Genomic DNA, 5,108 nt, shown 5'->3' on the forward strand with positions numbered 1-5,108 from the left:
CCTTGGAAATCATGGGCTTGGCAACATCGATGAAGGGACAGGAGAGGTGAAAAGCCCTTTCTGGTGGTTGTGTTACGGACAAACCTTCACACTCCAGCCATTTGGTGTGCTTATTTTAGGTCCTTTAATGCTTTTGCCATGACATCTCTGCAAAGGAAGGCAGAGCTATTATCCCCATGTTACAGATGGGAAAGCGGGGCCCAAACACATTGTAAGTGCCTTGTCTGAACTCACACAGGAAGTCTGTGGCAGAGCCAGGAACGAGCAACATCTTGGAAGTCCCACACTAGTGGTCTAACCACTAGGCCATCCTTCCTGAAGTAATGCACATGTTGGCCCTTCTCTGGAATCAGCCAACAACCGAATGTTATTCACAGTCAGCAGGTGGTGCAGGGACTCATTGACTGGACCACTTCCCTCTGCCCCAGGGGACCACACAACTGACGACTGGGGGAAAACCTGCAGGTATCCAAAATGTGAGTGGAGTTAGTTAATCCAAATTCAGGGAATGGAGACAACAGTAGTAATAAGCACAACACTTATGGGGAGTGCTCAGGTTAAAGACCTGATCCAGAATCTTCTCCCCACTAGTCTGCAAGTGTAGGGAGGCCAAAATTTGGTCGTAAAGACCTGATCCGAAGAAAGTCTTTCCAATGAGTTTGATCAAATCCAATATGTACACACAGATAATTTCATTTCACTTACTAGCATCTTGGTGGCATCATGACTCTATTAATAAACACAAGCGGGCGTATTATGGGTGCAAACTGGCTTAGCCCATTAGCTTCAGGTGGTTCTGGAACTGCAGAATCCAGCCTTCCCCTTCTAACTCCTTGCTCTGACACTCTTGCAAACTAAGGGTTTTAGTTTTTTTTAAATCTTAGATTGTATTGCCTATGTGTGTGTTTTCTTTGAAGAAGAAAAGTAGCTGGACAGAGCTGTTAGTTACTTTAGCACCTGGAAAAGGGACAACAGAAATACTCGCTATGGTTGCACCTGCTCAGTACCACTCATCAGAGAAGATATTCAACTAAGGAATATTAGTTCAGTCAGGGGAACTAACATTTTGTGTCTAGGCAATAGACCAGATTCTGAGGTGAGCTAGACTGGTGCACCTAAATCAAAATCAATGGAGCTGGGCAGGCTTATAACTGCTAAGGATATGGCAGCAGCTCTTTAATTACACATTAGCATCAGACTCATTGAAAGCGCAGAAAGCTAAATCCCTTTGGGGGTTGCCTTGATGATGATGATTTGATACTCTCACAAAGACATGTTCAACCTGTTATACGCAAGACTGTATGCTTTTTGGTGTAGGTGGCCTGTCTTACAAAGCTGGGCTGCCAAATGCATAAGACACAGGATCAGACATCTATCACCAACTTTGTCAGTGACTCACTTTGTGACCTTGGGCAAATCATTTCAACTGTGAAGGTCAGTAGTGCTTACCCGCCTTTGCCATAGGCTTTCAGATCTGTCGGTGGAAAGAACTCTTTGGTACATGGCATTGTCCTTTGCATGTGTTTGTAAAGTGCCACGTACGTTTACGATGCCATAAAAAGGTAATTTAACAAATGTAATCCACAGTACAACCTGCACTGTCAGGAAAGACCTTTAGCCAATTAAACCCTTCACTGTTTTGTTTTGTTTTTTGTTTATAGTTAACTGACTACTCCAGAGCTTGGCTGAATCAGGTCCTAAAACACTGTCTGCCACATTAGTAGTGGCCTTCATCAGCAAGGACATTATTCCTAATACCACATTTAGGACCTGTCTCCATTTACTCACTGAGTAAATCCAACAAAAATCAAGGACATGAGCATGTCCTTTGTCTGATTTTGAAAGGGCTCCAAGATCGTAGTAGGAAGATGGTCCCTTGGAACTGTTCCTGTTGCAAAGACTTCATGCACCCAGGGGGCAATTTAGCTCTCACGCATAAGCACCATTTGACACGAGAGTCCCCAAGATCCCTAACAAGATGCCATGCCACTGGTTGGAGCCATTCTTTCAACCTTTCTCGTGTTCAGATGCCTTGGATATGAGAAAGCAGTTGCACCTTCATTATGGTTTTTGCCTCATCCTCAGAGTAGGAGAAAGGAGCTCTTAAATCCTTCTCTTGGATTGCCCAGCAGTGGGCAATTTCCCGATCCAATACATCATTTACAGCAGGGGTGCTCAGCCCCTCCTGTGGGCCACATCCAGCCCCTGGTGCAGTGTTATCTGACCCATAGGGCTCCCCATGGATCCATGGGGAGCCCCGTGGATTGTGGCCTTCCACATTAGATCAGGCACACAGGGCAGTCTGTGACCCCATCCCAGCATATGGGGCCAGGCAGAGTTGGCCCTGGGGCTCAGTTTGGCCCATGGACCAGCCCTGCGCCATTTGTCTGGGCCAAAATCTTGAGCACCACTAATTGAGAGCTATCAGAACAGTCTTTTCAGCAGAGATAAGAAAGGAATTGGCAAGGGGTGGACAAAGCAAGGTGCGAAAGTCAGAGCCCGTAGGATATACCAGTATGTTCTGTTCCGCTTTTATCTGAGTTTGGCCACTTAACCACCTTGGTTTCCCTGTTTTTAAATGGTATAATGTAACCTGCATGGGTTTGTTAACGTTTTAAAGGCAGACAAGGTTCTTTGGGTAAAGCTGATATCTTTTATTAGACCAACTCAAATAGCTGGAAAAATTCTTCTTTGCAAACTTTCAGGTATAAACGCCCCTTGTCAGGCCGAGGAAGCATCTTTGAAAACATTCTGATGTTTTTAAAAGCACTTTGAGGTCCTTAGGCAAACTTCATTACAGAGCGAGAAAATATTAATATAATGTACTTTCATATTATAATGCATACATGCAAGCCAAGACCAGTAGTGGCTCTCTGTCTGGAAATATCACATCACAGACAACACAGGCAACAGAAGGAAAACCTAGATGAGAAAAGATGAAAGGCAGGGACATAGCCAGGCTTCTGAGAATAGTATTATTATTATTAGTGCCATATAAATAAGAGCAAGTCAGTGCTAGTCAGACTGAGAGGGAAGGCTTGCTTTGTGACTAAGACACTAATTCTGAGATTCAGAAAATGTGGGTTCCAGTTCAGTCTCTCCTCCGATATCCCACATGACCTTGGGTAAGCTCGTCTGTCTGATTCTCCTCCCCATCTGCACATTGGGACTCATAATTCCTCCTTTGTCTACTCAGAACACAAGGTCCTTGAGGTGGGGGCTGCCTCTTTTGATGCCTTCCTACAGTACATAGCAGCAAGGCACCTCGCTTTTGCTTGGGGAGACCTTCATAATATCAAAACTAATGGTGTGGTCCCCCATTTACCCTGCTTGGTTCTTCAAACCCTGACTCCTCACGCAAGAAATGCCAACAAACAGGGAATGCAGGTATCTTGAGAGAGAAAAAAGGTGCCTTGATTCATCTTGCTGGGATCATCTAACCCCAGCAGTCTTTCCTGCCCAAATGCAGGGGACCCCAGTGAACTGTAAGGTCTCTTCCAGCCCCTAACAATTATGAAACTATGAAACATGGCTGTTTTCATAACCTTCACATGAAGAAAAGTAAAAAAAAAAAAAGAAGAAGAAGAAAAGTTTTTCCTTCTCTGTGCAAAATTCAGTCAATTAGCACATTTGTTTTTCCAACGGTGGGGGGGGGAAGAGAAACAGGAACACTGTGGGCTGTTCGCTTCTGACTGCATGGCCCAGGGGTCTTTTTTTATATTACAGTGAGTCGCCCCCAAAACAAAACAAACTGCTTCACACAGAGGAATGTGTTTTACTAGACACAGCTGCAGAACATGTGTTACCAATTGATATTTTCTGCACATTTCAGCCGATGAATTTTACACTTGACCAAGCCCTCGATTGCCAGAGGCCCCCGGTGGAGAGGGGTAAAAGGCAAGCGCGGAGGCAATAGCTCTGTGCCACGCAGAGCCCTCCCGGCGGAGATGCTGGCTGACTCTAACCCGGCAAGCCCTGCGCTCATTCTTGCTGTCAGGAGGGGAAACGGTAGAAGGAAGGTCCGGGCAGGGGCTGATCCAGGAGGGCTGCAATGACACAGTTGCACCCCCTTTCATTCCTGCTTCACCCAGACTTTCAGACCAAGTGCTGGGGAAGGGCAGCAGCATTTCTATTCAGGCAGTGCTGAGAAAGTCAATTGAGGTCATGGCTCATTGTCATCTCCCTGATTCAGGCTACTCGCTCTTCACCCACAGGAGTTAAGGACCCCTGTCTTGTCCCACTACTCAGGTGATCCTTTCTTCTGCAATTTTGCTGTCTGGTAGCCCTTCCTAGTAGCGTCTGTCCTCCACGTAATGTCCGTCTTCTCTCTCACAGCCCTCCAGACAGTTTTTAGCTCTAGCTAAAAAAACTTAAGTCAAATGTAGTCATATGAATTTAGGTGTAGAAATGACTGTACAGTAAAGTATTGGAGGTACTAGATTTTGTTTTATAAGTCTGAAAAAGAGACATAGGCCGACACGGTTATTTGGGTCAACCGATATCTTTTATTAGACCAACTCAAAGAGCTGGAAAAGTTGAGATATACATTTAACTATGATGACTACAGGCCTAATGATGCAATATCCTCCGCCTATTTTGTTGTGGGATTTGTTTTTTTATCAACTTCATGCAAAATCTAGCAAACTAGCACGCAGTCCAGTCGTTACATTTGTTTTTGCTGTGATCTTAACCCTGAAGAGTAGAGTAGCTGCCTCGCTAGCGTATTTGTAAACCATGGCGTTCCTCTTCAACTGGAGAAAAAGACGGGTTGGCGCCTAGGCGAGGATGCGCGCCCCTCTGCCCATGGGCCGGGGGGGAGATACGGGCCTGGCATCAGTACCTGGCACGAGGGTTGCCCCGGGCTGTGTCGGGCGTGGGTCCGCCGCTCGGGCTCCCGTGTCACGAAGGGGGGGGCTGCAGGGTCCCAGCACAGCAGGAGGCGGGGGTGCTGCGGGCGGACCCGGGCGTTTGCCGGACCACCTCTAGCAGCCGGGGCGGCTCTGTACCGACCGATTGGGCCCACTGAGCCAGAACTAACTGCAGGTCCAGAACCTCCTCCGGGGCCCCGCGACCCCCCTGGCGGGCCCGCGGCCGGGAAGGCGCGGAGG

The sequence above is a fragment of the Crocodylus porosus genome, unplaced genomic scaffold (assembly GCF_001723895.1).
Source record: "Crocodylus porosus isolate Cpor-Errol unplaced genomic scaffold, CroPor_comp1, whole genome shotgun sequence".
Classification (NCBI taxonomy): Eukaryota; Metazoa; Chordata; order Crocodylia; family Crocodylidae; genus Crocodylus; species Crocodylus porosus.